This window comes from Gossypium hirsutum, chromosome A08 (assembly GCF_007990345.1).
Source record: "Gossypium hirsutum isolate 1008001.06 chromosome A08, Gossypium_hirsutum_v2.1, whole genome shotgun sequence".
NCBI classification, from domain to species: domain Eukaryota; kingdom Viridiplantae; phylum Streptophyta; class Magnoliopsida; order Malvales; family Malvaceae; genus Gossypium; species Gossypium hirsutum.
This window is the reverse complement of record NC_053431.1, coordinates 109,256,319-109,273,867: the sequence shown is the minus strand read 5'-3', so window position 1 is coordinate 109,273,867 and position 17,549 is coordinate 109,256,319. Positions and strand designations below refer to the sequence as shown.

Here is a 17,549-nt window from a genome sequence, read left to right as displayed (position 1 = left end):
CTTCCTTTGGCATTTTGACAAAACCAACAGGAAATGATTAGCGCATAAACCAAACAAGTCAAAGGAAACTAGAATATGTCTCCTTTTAAGAGATAGAACGATTCTCAATCACACACTCCTCTATTAATATGTTTGTTCATCACATTGACCACCAAACATATAGACATTCTTTAAAGTAATTCGTGAGATATAATGCGTGATAAATAAGTAGAACATATATCATCTAGTATCTAGCAAAAACAATGAAAGTAGTAGTAATTAAGTCATCAAAATAAACCATAAATCATCACCAAATTCAACAATTAGCATGAACATTTCATTTGTTGCTACTCTTTTCTCACTTTTTTTTTGGTAAAGATACTAAAAGTGCTCCCATTCACCTTTTAGATAAATTCGGTTTAGAAAATAATTTTGTTACATGACAAAAAACTAATTTTTCTTTCTAAAAACCTGAGACTTGTGATAATTATATCAATAAAAATTCTTACCAACTTCATACTTATGCTATTGAATAAGCGGTTTGATTCAAATATCGACTTTCAACCACTCGATTTTCTCTAATATTCTCAACTTTAACTTGCTAGAGTGTGAGCTCTATTCACGAATCGATAAACACAATAAAAACTTTGATTGATATTAATTAGGAATATTAATGTCTCTTTACGAGTTAGAAACTGGAAATAATTTCTTAAAAATAAAATTTATTTGGATAGATTAAATCTCTCTATTTTCTAGTAGAGTGACCACGCGCAATGTAATAGGCCAAATCTGGCCGGGCCTAACAACCAATAATAAAACCAAATAAAACATAAAGTCCAATTGTAATACAACCCAATAGCCAGCTACAAGTCCAAATTACATAACCCAATCCTAAACCCATCTATCCTGACCCAAAACCCAAATACAGGCCCGATAGGCCCAGAAAATTACAAGTCCAGAAACCCTAGGGCTCCCCCTCGCTTTGCGCCGCAACCGAGCCCCCTCAGCTCCTCCGTATGTTTCAGTCTCCAGCAACCACGCCAGCACAGCCTCCGTACGATGCCAGCGCACCCCGTACCTGCAAGAAGGACGAACACAACGGCAAATACAAACAAAAATGGCAGAATAGCAAATAGAAGGGAATGAAAATTGTATTTTTAATTTTTTTTTCCTTTTTCTTTCTTTTTTTCGGATATAAAGCCATAGTTCTTAATCTCTGTAAGAGGTTACGAAAAAGAGGAATATACGCACATTTTTGCATACTTAATACAAAGAAATGAAATCAAAACTTTGCAAAGGTGATTATTCGGCTTTGGCCCTTCTTTCCCGTTGGTTTTCATCTTCTTTTCTTATTGTTTGGTTACACACACAGTCATTTCGAGCATAAAAAGGGAGTAAAGGGATTACTTCTAAGAACGAACCTCCGGAATCTTCGTCTCATTCGCTTTAATCAAAGTCGGGGCGGGGTGTAAGGCCTGAAATCAGTAGTCCTTAAAGCAAGGGCCCAAGCGGGGTTAGTGAGCGAACAAGTCTCCCTCCGTCGATCGCCGTTCGGCGGTCAAGTGGCGGCTAGGGCCTATTGAGATTCGAACAAAAAAGGGGGAGTTTAGGGTTTGGTAAAGCAGGAAGAAAGAGGCAGGGGTTCAGCCGAATAAGAGGTTCGGTCAAGGGTTCTAAGGGACTAAAAATGACACCGTTTGGACCAATTATAATGGTCTCAAACGACACTGTTTTAAAACCAGGCCTGATGACCCGATCCAACACCCTCATGACCTGCGAGTTAGCCGTGGTAAAGGGAAATTTGTGCTTTTAGTCCCTCCTTTTATATTAGCCTCTGATTGAGTTCATTCGAGACTTCCTGAGCTTTTTAATTTGGACTGATGATTTATGTTTATTTGCAATCGGATCCGCGTTTAAACGCAGCACCTTGGGATCTGGTATATTGCCAGTTTTAGTCCCTATGCGTTCGCGCGTGTCAAGCTTTAGTCCTTCTTCTAATTTCAGTAACCTATTTTATTTATTAATTTTCCTTTTAATTTCATTTTTGTTTCAATTGAGTTTCTTTTATTTATTATTTTCAATATTTTTTTATCCTTTGAAACCATTTTATTCTTTTTTTGAAAATTTAATATATCATCTTGGAGCATTTTATTAAGTTTTACATGGTCTTAGTTCGTTATTCATTACCCTCATTCGTATATATATATATTTATTTATTTTCTTTTAAATTTGTTTGTTTAAGATGTCCCTTTATATACATATATACATACTTTATAATAAGGTTAATTTTATTTTATGCATATTATTAATCTTATATTATTTTGCATATATAATTTTCTTTAAATTTACTTTCATATTTTATTGCATAATCCTACATAATACATCTTTTAAATTATTATTATCTATATATAAGTACTTTATAGTAAAATTATTTTATTCTATGCATATTATTAATTCTATATTATTTTACGCATATAGTTTCTCTTAAATTTATCCTCGTCTTTTAATATATAATCTTATATAACATATCTTTTAATTTATTATTATATGTATTTTATCGTTATCTATATGTGATCTATATACTATTAGACCCATGTATTTTAATGTGTATTTTTTGCTATGATAATGTGTTTTGTATATATGTTCCATATAAATTATTTTTATACTTACCTATAACAGTATATATTTGATTTACTTACATTATTAGGCCTATACATATTAGCAATTTTTTATATCAATTTACATGCACCTACTTTTAAATTTATATATATATTAATACGCTTACTACTTTAATAGATGTTTCTATTCCAAAACACTTTTTGCTTTATGATTCATCAAGTATTTTCTTTATATATATATATCAAATTATTTTGGAAACTTCCTCTTTGTGATTATAAAATTATTGTTTTTAAATGATTCTTGATATTATATTGCTTTTGTGTTTTATATAGCCTCTTACTTAAACATTTAGATATAAGGGCATGTGTATAATTTTTAGACTATTTTAAATATTTATACATATCTTATTATTAATCTCATGTTCCTTTTTATAACAAACTTGCGCGTATATGTGTTTCATATATCTATTTTGTGTATTATATATTGTCATATGTCTTCATTATTATTCTTTTTATATTAGATATATTATTTAAATCATCATGTAGTTTGTCAACTTTTAAATATATTTGTGTTTAAAAATATTTTACATGCAATTTGATTCAAATTTCCACTCTATAATATCATTTTCAATAATTATACATCCTTACTTTTCATGCAAATTGGTCAACATATATATTATGTGTTCATTTATTCGTCACTATTTTAAAATCATTTTATACCACATTGGCTTCTAATTTCTATGTTGTTCCTTTTTACATATTGTGTTGATTATTTTATATCATGCTATGTACGTCATTTTATGTATTGTTTTGTGGTGTTATATTGTTGTAGTATTATTTTCTTTATTGTATTGTATATAAATTATTTCCCATGCATGCTATCGTTGCATTATTTATTTGTTCATTATTGCCATGTTAATTATTCTCCATGCATGATTGAGATTGGGCTATATTTCCAAGCTAATTGTGCTTAGTTGTAAGTGTTTGTTAGTTGGTCAAATAAATCGTATTGCCTCTACTCTTCCATTGTTGTATTTTATGCGTACACCTAGTACCTCATATAATCATTTTCCACTTGATTTTTGAGATTCGGTTCTATAAAATCCAAATTTTTACGATTAATTTCGTCTTATTTCGAGTCGAATTAATACGTCTTAAGCTAGCTTTATAATCATTCATTCAAAAATTCTTTAAAACGAAGACGAGATTTGATATTTGACAATTCGCGGAATCGTGCCCTAACGTATTGGGTTGCAACTTCGCGTCTGCTCAAAATAATCAAATATCACTTCAAAATTTCACTCATGTCTTTTAAAATCCCTTAAACGAAGGCGATACGCGATAATTGGCAATTCGTGGAATCGTGCCCTAACGTGTTGGGTTGCAATTTCGATTGTTTAAAATAATCAAATATCCCTTCAAAATTTCACTCAGGTCTTCTAAAAATCCTTTAAAATGAAGGTAATACTCGGTGTTTGACAATTCGGGAATCATGCATTATCGTGCTGGGTTGTGATTTCTCGTTTGTTTAAAACAATCGAATATTCCTTTAGGTTTACATTCATGTTTATTAAAAACCTTTCAAAATGAAGGCGATGTTCGATATTTGGCGATTTGAGAATCAAGCCCTATTGTGCTGGGTTGCGCTTTTTCATTTGCTCAAAACAATCGAAGATCCCTTCGGAATTTCACTCGTATTTTCTAAGGTGAGGCAATGTTTGATGTTCAGAAATTCGAGGAATCGTACCCTACTGTGCTGGGTTTCGATTTTTTTTTGTTGGACCAAATGGTTGGGCATCCTTTTGTTAATTTCAAATTATAAACTTTCGGACGTCGAAACAAGAAAATTTTTGGCAATCTACTCAGGTTACTCAAAAAAAGAACCACATTTCAAAAACATTTCAATTTTAGACATAAGGACAATATTTAATCGATTTGGTACCAATTTTGGGCGTAGTGAGGGTGTTAATCGTTCCTCATACGTAACCGACTCCCGAGCCCATTTCCTAAAATTTTTGTAGACCAAAATCGTTGTTTTAATAAATCACAAATGTTTTATTAAAATAACCAAATTCTTAGGTGATTCGATCACACCAAAACAAAAAGATCGGTGGCGACTCCATATTTCCATTTTCAAAAAGTCGATTCCCTCGCTTTTTCATTTAAATAATAAAATTTTAAATATAATGGGGTGGTTTTGACACGTAATATGGTGTGCTTTTTACCTAGCTCATGGTCTTTATTTATGGAGAAAAATACAAAAGTTTCAAATGAACAAGGTGTGACAAAATAATAATATTTTACAAGAAAAACCATACTCCCACTCGGAGTATACTAGGGTAGGCGGCATGCCCCTTTTGGGATACCTAGGGTTGCCATCCATCATGTATAAATGAGTTCCATTGGGCCTTTCATTTATTCGATACAATTATATGTGTAATCTAGACTTTAAACTAACTCATATAATTTATCCAACCTAATAAACACTTTTCTATACCCAAAATATTATTTATTCAAATAAATAAATAATTCAATTAACTTCATTAAATTATTTTCTCAATCCAATTCTAATGCCATTAAAGTCATGACGACTTTAACGTACTAGAATCTATAAGTAAATAAATTTAATTAACTTGTTCTATGAAATTGTGACAATTTATTAATTTAATTTCTACTTCGAACTTTAATTATTCAATTACGAACAATTAAATAATAATTCAAATAATTTAATTTAATCTCTAAGTCATCAATTGTTCATAACGAGGAAATGCATTCATTGCAGATAGTGACGCATGCAATATATTTCTCTAATTCATCATTTTCATTTGATTCATCTCATTGATTCTATTGCAACTATCAAATTTATATCGAACTAGTTAAGGGATCAACTGGACATATATAATTAGGGCTCAAATAAATTGTAATTAAGTTCCTACTCTTCATCTATTAATTACAATATTATAAAGTCATTGAGTCATTCCACTAAAGTACCATGATTGAGCTCTCCCTATTATATACTTTTACGAAAGCTACTTAACAAGTGCTCATTCAACACATGTATTAACCTTATAGGACATCCTTAATCACTTTGAGATAAAATTCATTCTCACAATGTGATCTTATTTTATCTCATGGTAACCATTATATCTTTCTTTATAAAAAAAGTCAATTACTAACAAATAGTAATTAAATCATTTGTCTTACACAAATGACCCTTGACCACATTACTTTTTCATCTATCATATAATACAAATGAGAGGATATTATTTGTCCTTTATTAGGCTATGAATTTCACGATTGTAAGTGAATCTATGTCATGCAGAAATTATACACCTAATGTATCAGCTTTCTTATCTATTACCAATTGAACTTAGGCTTTTAATACATCAAAGTATATGAGTTTTGCACACATAATCTGATGGGCATCGAAACCACAAAAAATAATTCTTACAATAAAATAACTTTAAACAGTAGTAAAGAGTAGTAGGGTCGAGCCCATAGGGATTGACTATTATGATCAATTTCCGTGTTTTTCTTGTGAATAGCATTTCGGTTGAGCTGATAATCGTGGCAATAGTCGTGCCCACGACTCCCAATGGATCTGCTGAAAAATAAATTAAATAAATTAAGGGAGTTAGAAATGTCTAGAAATTAAATAATTGAGATAGCAAAAATAATCAATTAAAGAAATTAATAGTAAAATTAAATTAAAAAATGAATTTGGATTTTGCAAATAGAATTATAAAGTATTAGCCCTAGACTTGGTGAAGTCCGGCCTCTAAAATCGATCCTCAAAAATGAGTTTTCTCCTCTAAACAATAAGCTAGTTATAGCGGCTAAAAATGTTCTAACCACCAATTCTTCCTCCCGTAGTTGATTCCGGTATGCCCTACAAACCAACCCTTACCGATTATCTAACCACGACACACACGTTTGCATTCAAAACTTCGGTAGCCTTGCGTTCTAAATAACCCAACTTGGATTGATAGCCTCAACCACGCCGGAGGTTTTCACTATCTCCCTTGACAAATATCCCACTAGTATGACCCCGCCAGGATACGCCAATTTGTTCGCGAGAATCCGAATACAGCACGGCCGGCTTGCCTTCCCAACTGTACGCTAAAACGACTCCAACCCAATGTGCACTTTGTGTTAAAATCGAGTTAACCTTAAGAGATGAATTTGTCAATTTCTATATTCCAAAGAGATGATAATATCGTTATGAAATATTTTTAGTGTGGATACATTTCTCACGATTCTTGATCGGAAATAATATCAGCCTAAAGCTAAGTAGAGATTTAGTGAAGCATGAAATTAATCATATGTTTGTTGGTTTATGGAAATTATTTAAATGGAAATGGTGATAGATGAAAAGGGAAGTGACTTGGAAAGAAATTAAACAATTTTGTAAAGAAACAAGGAAATGGAAATGGAAATGGAATGACAGTATGCTTACTGAGGCATGAAATTGAAAGGGAAAAAAATTAATTTTATTCAATTCCAAGTGAATTCAATGTATCTTTTCAAATCCACCATACTACCTATTTATACATGCACCATATACTAAAATTAGGCTAATTCCACCTACCCACTAATTACATGAAAAATATCAGATTTTATTTTCTAAATTTGGCTTTTGCATGGTCAAAAATCTGATCAACCATTAAATGTCTCCAAATTTCTGATTTGGCCCCTCTTCTATTGTTCATGCTCCAATTGAATTCTTTCTTGCTTGTTTTTTGCATTAAAGTATCCAAATTTCATTCCTGACAAGATTTAAACATAAAATTCACCAATTAGCAAGAATTAATTCAAGAACAAGTCGATTTAGCACGTAAAATATACAAAATAAATATGTTATCATAATACGTCACTTACTCAAAATTAAGGTAAGTTACACTCTGAATGTCATAAGTGAATAAATTCATATATGAATTTAAGGTTTATTCTACTTGGGTCTTGTCTACTATATCGTTAGTCAAGTCCGTCACATCTATGTCTCTATCTTTTGGGAGTCATCTGCTTTAGTACTCAAGACAATGTATCTCCCTAATTGGACTTGATAGACGACATAATCATCTTTTTATCGACTCTCTCAATTTCGATTAGACCATTTAGATTATCTACTAACTTAAGTTATCTTCTCGCATTATAATCCAACTACATAATGCAATTTATGTTGCGGAAGCGACGATAATATTAATAACAATATTATCAGAAATATTTAGATAATTATTATGCCAACAATTATACTAAGAAAATTCCCAGTTAAATTGGAGGGGTCACAATGGTCCCGCTTAAAACCCAACAACTAGACAGAACTCACTTAGATATTTATAGCAATAATAACTAAATAAATATAACCAACATAAAGCTATTAAATAAAAGCAAACAAATAAGAAATAAAATACCAGAGTTTTAACGAGGTTCGGCCAATTTAGCTTACGTCCTCGGACACTACCAAATTAATATTTCCTCTAGAAATATTACAAAGGAGAAGATTTTGGGATGATACAACCAAAGGGGGAGGGGTTCTATATATAACAAACCAAACCCCCTCCCTTTCTATCTTTTCCTAATGTGGGATATTGCCAATATTCAACAAATCTCCACCTTGGCGATATTCCACATCTTCGAACATCTTCTCATAACACAAACTTCAATAGTGTCTTCAAATTTGCGCCAACGACACCATATCAAATGTGTCGGACATTGATCAAGTCTAAACAATGTTCAAACTTGGCCCTTGTAACCACCTTAGTCAGCATATCTGCAGGATTCTCCGTAGTGTGAATCTTTTGGAGAAGTATCTCCTCTTCTTCGAGAATTTCCCGCACAAAGTGATAGCGAACGTCTATGTGCTTCGTTCGTGCATGAAAAACTTGATTCTTTGCTAAATGAATAGCACTCTGACTGTCAGAATATACCTTAAGTTGTTTCTGACCAACTTCCAAGTCTTTAAGCAATCCATGAAGCCAAATTGCTTCCTTCACAGCCTCTGTAATTGCCATATACTCTGCCTCTGTTGTAGACAAAGCCACCGTGGACTGTAAGGTAGATTTCCAACTAACTGGCGCTTTCGCTAAAGTAAACAAATAGCCAGTTGTAGACCGTCGCTTATCCAAATCACCTGCATAATTAGAATCACAATATCCAACTATGCATTGACCAAATGATTCATCCTGCTCGAATGCCAATCCGACATCTATGGTATTTTGGAGATACCGCAGAATCCATTTCACAGCTTGCCAATGACCCCTGCCCAGATCATGCATGTACCTGCTAACAACACTAACAGCCTGTGAAATATCTGGTCTCGTACATACCATTGCATACATCAAGCTTCCAACTGCATTTGCATATGGGACTTTTGCCATGTACTCTCGTTCTTCCTTAGTCGTTGGAGATAACTGGTTACTTAGTTTAAAATGAGGAGCAACTGGGGTACTTACAGGTTTTGTACCTTCAGACATACCGAAACGTTGTAGTACCTTCTCCAAATACTGTTTTGTGACAGCCAAAGTTTGCCCCTCTTTCTATCCCGAGTTATTTCCATGCCGAGAATCTTCTTAGCTTCCCCTAAATCCTTCATCTCAAACTCTTTACTCAACTGAGCCTTCAGTCTATCAATCTCCATTTGGCTCTTTGCTGCAATCAGCATATCATCAACATACAAGAGTAAGTAGATGTAGGAACTATCTTGAAGCTTGCGCAAATACACACAATGATCGTATTTGCTTCTTTTGTACTTCTGGTCCTTCATGAACCTGTCAAATCGTTTGTACCATTGTCTCGGAGATTGTTTCAATCCGTACAACGATTTGCTAAGTTTACACACCCAATTTTCTTTACCAGCAACCCTGTATCCATCTGGCTGAGTCATATAGATTTCCTCCTTCAAATCACCGTGTAGAAACGCGGTCTTCACATCAAGTTGAGCTAGCTCCAAATTCAACTGCGCTACCAAGGCCAACAAAATTCTAATAGAGGAATGTTTAACAACTGGAGAAAATACCTCATTATAGTCAATTCCCTCCTTCTGAGCATAGCCTTTAGCCACTAACCTTGCCTTGTAACGAACATCTTCTTTGTCGGGAAATCCTTCTTTCTTTGCAAATACCCATTTGCAACCAATCGCCTTCTTCCCTTTTGGTAGTTGTGCCAACTTCCACGTCTTGTTTTTCTCTAGAGATTGCATTTCCTCTTCCATTGCACCTAACCATCTATTATTCTCTAAACTCTGAATGGCTTCGGTGTAAGTGGATGGAATATTATCAACAACTGGAAGTGCATAAGCTACCATGTCAGTGAAACGAGCTGGTTTCTGAATTTCTCGTCTCTGCCTTCTGACTGCAATTGGCTCTGATTGCTGTTGAGGTTCTTGGGTAGAAACCTCTTCCTCATCTGACTCTGCATCTGCCAATGAAGAATCACTAGTGGTACCTTCTGCTGGAATTACCACACTCTGCTCAAACTCCACCTGCTGCGGAGTACACTCCACCTGCTGCGAAGTACTACTCACTCCTTCTGGATTTACCTTATTCAACATGGCAGATTCATGAAAGGTAACATCCCTACTGATTATCGTCTTCTTTGCCTCTAGACACCACAAACGATATCCCTTAACACCAGCATTGAAGCCCATGAATAGAGCCTTCTTTGCTCTTGGATCTAACTTTGATTCTTTCACATGATAATATGCAATAGAACCAAAAATGCACAAGGTGTCATAATCAGTAGCAGGTTTTCCATACCATTTCTCCAAAGGAGTCTTGCCATTTATAGCAGATGATGGCAAATGATTGATGAGATGTTGAGCGTACGTCACAGCCTCAGTCCAAAACTTTCTATCTAATCCAGCATTAGATAACATACATCGAACTTTCTCCACAAGCGTTCGATTCATACGCTCTGCCACCCCATTCTGTTGCGGTGTTCCACCTACGGTGAAGTGCCTTACTATGCCACAATCTTGGCATATCTTCAGGAAAGGATCGCTTTTATATTCTCCACCGTTGTCTGATCGGAGAACCTTAATCTTCCTTCCTGTCTGATTTTCAACTTTAGTTTTCCACTTAAGGAAAACTTCAAGCACCTCATCTTTGTTCTTCATAGGAAACACCCAAACTCGTCTGGAAAAATCATCAATAAAGATGACAAAATAACGTCTTCCTCCAAGTGATGGAGTCTTGGACAGTCCCCATACATCAGAATGCACATAATCCAGAATACCTTTAGTATTGTGAATCCCAGTGCCAAATTTCACCCTTCGTTGTTTTCCCAGAACACAATGCTCGCAAAATTCAAGTTTGCAAGTCTTTGTACCTTTCAATAATCCTTGCTTGGCTAGAGTTTGCAAGGATTTTTCACCAGCATGGCCCAAACGCATATGCCACAGCTGTGTTGCCTCAGCGTCCTTCTTGGTACTCGTAATTGCTGCTGCTGTTGTCCCGACCACTGTACTACCTTGGTAGTAATACAGATTGTTCTTTCTTATGCCTTTCAACATCACCAATGCTCCTGAAGTTGCTTTAAGAACTCCATCTCGTATTGTCACAACTAGGCCTTTAGATTCTAACGACCCCAAAGAGATGAGATTCTTCTTCAACTTTGGGACATATCGTACATCCCGCAAAATTCTAGTAGATCCATCATGACTCCTCAGTTTAATTGAACCTATCCCGGCTATTTTACATGTGTTATCATTACCCATGTAAACAACCCCTTCATCTAGTTTTGAAATTCAAAGAACCATTCCCGAATGGGACACATATGATAGGAACAACCAGAATCCATGATCCACTCATCTGCATATAATGTTGAAGATGTCATACTAAGAGAAAAGTCTGACTCTGCTTCACTATTGCATTCTGCAACATTTGCATCTTGCGGAGTCTTCCCTTTTTTCTTCAATTTTGGACAATCTTTCTTCCAATGTCCTTTTTCTTTGCAAAAAGAACATTCATCTTTGGCAACAGCTCGACCTTTGGACTTTCTTCTCTTCCCCTTAGACTGACTTTGCTGACGACCTCTTGTTACCAATGCTTCCACTGCTGCTTCACCTGAACCTTTCAACTTATCCTTTCGGCGTAGTTCATAGCTATACAATGCAGCAGTTACTTCATTGAAAGTTACTTCCGATTTTCCATGAAGTAGAGTAGTTTCAAGGTACTCAAACTCCTCAGGAAGTGATCCCAACAACATTAACGCCAAGTCTTCGTCTTCAAAAGTCACATCCAAATTCAACAAATCAGCCACCAGCTGATTAAAATTGGTAATGTGCTCGTTCATCGTGGTACCAGGAACATAATTGAAATGAAACAGTCTTTTCTTCATATGCAACTTATTTTGACTGTTCTTCTTCAAGAATTTCTCCTCCAATGCTTTCCACAATTTACTTGCAGAAGTCTCTTTACTGAATGTATACTTTTGCTCTCTGGAAAGACATGATCGAATTGTACCACATGCCAATCGGTTGATGGTCTTCCATTCTTTATCATCAACCCCTTCTGGTTTTTCTTCCTCAATGGCAATATCTAGACCCTGTTGAAAGAGGGCATCTAGAAGCTCACTTTGCCACATGCCGAAATGACCTGTTCCATCAAAAATTTTCACTACAAATCTCGTATTTGCAGTTCCAATCCTCGGCAAAATGTACGAAGTGGAAGTTGTTGATATGGATGGTTTTTCTTCTGTCATTTTTGCCATAGCTTCTACTTAATAGCCACCAAATGCAGAATACCCACAAGCTTTAGGAAATGTTTCTGATGTGTAAGATCAGACTAAGCTGCAAACACAGAGCATACTACAAAACCTTGGCTCGGATACCAATTGTTGCGGAAGCGACGATAATATTAATAACAATATTATCAGAAATATTTAGATAATTATTATGCCAACAATTATACTAAGAAAATTCCCAGTTAAATTGGAGGGGTCACAATGGTCCCGCTTAAAACCCAACAACTAGACAGAACTCACTTAGATATTTATAGCAATAATAACTAAATAAATATAACCAACATAAAGCTATTAAATAAAAGCAAACAAATAAGAAATAAAATACCAGAGTTTTAACGAGGTTCGGCCAATTTAGCTTACGTCCTCGGACACTACCAAATTAATATTTCCTCTAGAAATATTACAAAGGAGAAGATTTTGGGATGATACAACCAAAGGGGGAGGGGTTCTATATATAACAAACCAAACCCCCTCCCTTTCTATCTTTTCCTAATGTGGGATATTGCCAATATTCAACAATTTAATCTTAGTTAAATGTTACATAATCAATAAGCTAATATTTGTTGATGTGTTTTGTCAAAATGCCAAAGGGGGAGATTGTTGAGACTTCAATTTTCTATGAAGTTCTTGTTTCAGTCATTGTTTGAACATCACTTAGGACAACATGTTAGTACAACACTTGAGATTGTGAGCTAGGATAGTTAAAGTGCAGTATGTTTGTTGGCATTTTTGACTTGGTTCATCATGGTTAGATTCTCGATCAGTAAATGATCCTTAGAATAGAGTTGAAAATTATTTTTACTTGTCTGGTGGACTTTATTTCAAATAGAAGGAGGAGTGGTTGATTCAAAACAAGCATTATCCTTATCTTACTTGGAGGCTAAGCTAATTTGAATTTGCTTGAATATGAAGGCTTTATCGTCGAATTTAAGAAAGGAGATTTTGTATGGATAATTCTTTTATTTTAAATGTTGATTGAGCTCTTTAGTTGCTTGAAGATGGTGTCGATCTCAACCTACAAATAACTTGCATTGTCACACCTACTTGTGTGCCTCTTAAGCGCTTTTGTTGAGTGTTTATTGATATTTTGTTTTGTGTTTTTTCACTCTTATGTTAAAAATTTTATTAGAGGGTAATTCTTGTTATGAGATTATTTGGTATGAGTGATTGTAGCATCTGGGTACTTTGTTGGAGCTATAATTATCCATTGTGTAAGAATAAATTATTTTTTAGTGAATAGAATTTCAGATTTAGTGTTGAATTTGATTAGACGAAATTCTACATAATAGGATTATGAATCCAAACTTTATTTAATATGTTGATTTCAATTTTTACTTTTAAATGGTCTTATTTCAACTTTTATTAGGGACATCTAGCAAACCAAAAACCTTTTTTCGGCTTTAAAAATTGTATAAGTATTGGATAAGATGGATATAATAGACAAGTATTGAATTAATGTTCCTTTCTTCATTCGTTTCCGTTTCAATTTGCGTGGAGTTATGGCTTCAATTATTATGTTATTATTATGGATGGCTGATGCCTCAAATGTCAGCTTCATAGGTACAGTCCTAAGAAAGGGCTATATATATGATTTATACTTGACTCCTATACTTTTCTTTTATTTATTATCAAGTTTATAATAAAAAATAAATTCATTTAACTTTTAGGAGTAAATTTTTTAAAAATATCATTTTAAAAAGAAAAGTTAATGGATTAGAAAATTATAAGATTAAGTCGAAATAACAAAAATGCTTTCAGTTGAGTGTGTTGTGTTTTTAACGGATTTGCATGAAAAACGCTTTTAACATATTGACAGAAAAACGTTTTTAGTTGGAAGCGCTTTCTACCCTCAATATACATATATATATATATATATATTTGTGTGTGTCATTTATTGTGAAAATAAAATTTACAAATAAGTCTTTATATAGATCCCAAGTCTCATTTCCGTTGTTTTATTAAGCAATATTGTGAGATAGGAGTCTATATAGTTTCATATTTTATTTGCAGTTTGTACCTAGACAATGTGAAATTGTTTACTCTTTTAACTAACAATATAAAATTAAATACTACACTTAATTTTTAAAAATTAAAGATAAAACTCTATACAACATTAAATTTTGTACATTAAACACACCAGCTAACGCCATGGTTGGCAAGGTATTACACTAAACAAGGTGACCTCAAGCATGGTGAGTGAGATCTCTCTTGAAGAAGTATGTACAACATAGTTCGATTTTTATGAGATTCCTCTCCATTAAAGTATACAGGATCTAGTAGCAAAAAAATTATTTTAGTAATTTTATTAAAAAATTTATTATTTTGTACGTTAAAATTTATTTAATTTAAAAAATTTAATACGATTTACATATAGAAAATTTTAATTTTAGTTTAACTATGCACATAAAATTTTAATTTTGATTTATTTGTGTATATATAAATTCTTATTGATAACGATATTAATCTTTTATAAAAATTAAATTGAAATCAATGTTTTATATGTATAACTATTAGGGAAAAAATTAAAGTTTGATTAGATGAAATCAATGTTGAATCATATGAGTAACGAGAGAAGGATGAATATGTAAAACTAGTTGGATTCCGTAATCTAGAAGACAATGGAGTAATTAGTTGAGACATGAACATCATTTTAGGTACAAAAATTAGGAGCTAAATGGTCCCAACAAAACAAATTCTAAGTTGGGTCTAACTAATGAATGATCATTTTAACATGGTCCACTCCACAGTGATTTTTAGGTTAAAAATTCAAAGAAAAGCTTGGGCCTGGACTGGCCTACTGATTTCACGTGGGACGTTAGTTGTTCTACTCGATGCATGCCATGTGATCATGCTGATGACACTACATTAATTTGTTGATGTGCTAGTTTGCCTTTATTATTATTATTATTATTATTATTATTATTATTATTATTATTATCATCTGAATTTAGTATAGGCATAATGGTTTTATTTTTCCTCCAACTTAAATATATATATATTTTACTCATTAATTTAATTTTTCGTTTTTTAATCTTTAAATTTATATAATAACTTTTCTGAGGTATTAGCAATTAGGTTTTTTTAAATTAAAAATATATTTTTTAATTTTTAAAATTAATTTATATATAATTTTTGAATTTTTAAAATTTTTAAAAATTAATTAATTATTGACATGTAAATCAAATTTTCACTTACTTTAGATTGATTTGATAAATAATATAAATTTAAAGACTAAAAAAATTAAATAAAGAAATAAAATAACTTTTTTTTATAAAATTACAGGGACAAATAAATCATTATGACTGCAAAATTAAAACTAATTTCATCTCCGTATTTAAATTATTGATAACTATTTTTAAAGAAATATGCATGCACGACTCTTTAACACTTTGCTTTTGAATTTTAATGATCGATTTTTGCCTATTCACATCTTTAAGATAAAAATTTTCATTCACCGTTAAAAATTATGGTCTGTGATAATTGAAAATGAATATATTATATATTTTTGAATGGATTTAAAAAAAATATTTAATACATTATTAATAAAAAATTAAATTTCATAAATAGAGTTTAGAAAATGATAAAGGGGCAGCATTTAAACTTCATGGTGTATCAAATGTTATCATATTTTAAAATGAATTATCATATGGTACACTAGAGTTTTTTAACACTACAACATAAGTTAAGAAACCATGATTTTTCTTGGCTTAAGCTTTGGACTGCTAACTTGCCACCGAAGGTGTTAGATTTTCTGTGACGGTGTATTCGTAATTTTGTTCCTTGCAAAGGTCGTTTGAAAGACAAAGGGTGTATCGTTGATGATAGTTGGATAAGGTGAGGAAGTGAATCTCTTGAACATGTTCTGCTTTGGTGTCAAATGCTACAATAATCTGGAATATGATGGGTGTTGTAGTGCAAACTGATTCGGTGAAGAATTTTATTGCTTCTATGTTATCTATTTCTGATATTCGGCAGCGGGACGTTATTTTGGTGGTCTTGTGGAGTCTTTGGTTCCATAGGAACCTGTTAGTTTGGAAGAATAATGACCACCCTCCTTCGAAGATTGTAGAATTCGCAGTCACGGTCCTTCGAGATTGGCTGCTGCTATTTTGCACTGGGTCCGTGGTTGAAGTGTAATGTTGACGCCTCTGTCTGTCAAGATTCGAACACTACTAGTTTTGCGGCATTTATTCTTAGTGAAGTAGGTGAGTTTGTACAAGCTTTTCGGGCTTTGTTTCGGCTGTTTATGATCCTCGTTTGGCTGAGATTTTCTCTATAATGGAAGTACTCTGTTGGAAAAAATATAATTTTTGAAAACTTTGAGGCATATTTTCGATTGATAAAGGTAGAGAGTTGAAACATAAAATTATGGTTTTATATTCTTCTCCATAAGGTATTTACAACGGTATATCATATACTCAAAATGAATGAGTGATGAAAGAGAAATTGATGCTCAAATTAAGTAAGCCATTTTTGAATATTTGTTGGAGAAAAGAAAAACTTAGATCCTACATTGGTTAAATACCAAGTGTGAGATATACATATATCAGAACTCACTTAAGAATTATTGAAGGACTAAATTAATATTTTCCATTTTGCGTAGGAGGGGGTGTGAATCCAAATCCACGAGTTTGGGGGTGCACCGGCATGAACAAATTTTTTTTTCAACAAATATTATTAAACATCTGTTTTAAAATGACAAATATCTTAATTTGATTTGATTCAATCAAATTGATTCTCAAATTGATTTGATTTTATTCAAATTGATTTAAAGGCTCCTTTAATGCAGATTTGTATTTTTATTCATGAAATTTTCTAAAACTTCTTCATATTGAATATCTATAAAAGCCTAAAGAATACTGCAAAATTTTTTAAGAGACATACAACGAATTTATTTTACTCTAAAAAATTCTTTTCTTTTCTCTCTAAATTTTCAAATATTTTGGTAATAGAAGAAGATAAGGTTTGTTCGTTGATCACTACAGAGGTACTACTGCCGCGATCATTTTGTTGTAGTATCTTGCGAGATAGACAACCAACTTTTCCCAGTACAATATAGGAACAATCGAATCTGTCTTAAGGAAACTGTGAAAACAAGCTAGTAAAACTCGATTCCCTCATTCGATTTCTGATTTTTCAATATCTTATTTATTTAATTGTTTTCAGATATGATGTTTTAAATAAATATAAATATTTATTTAATTTAATTTG

At 32.8% G+C, this 17,549-nt stretch overlaps 1 long non-coding RNA gene across 1 annotated transcript; it reads right to left on the bottom strand.

Annotated features, from left to right (window-relative positions):
- Positions 1-755: 755 nt before the first annotated feature.
- Positions 756-1,856, bottom strand: LOC107930123 (uncharacterized). The gene is made up of 2 exons (XR_005899429.1): positions 1,401-1,856; positions 756-1,057 (listed from the first exon to the last, which is right to left on the bottom strand). It is a non-coding gene; the product is annotated as an uncharacterized lncRNA (long non-coding RNA).
- Positions 1,857-17,549: the final 15,693 nt, after the last annotated feature.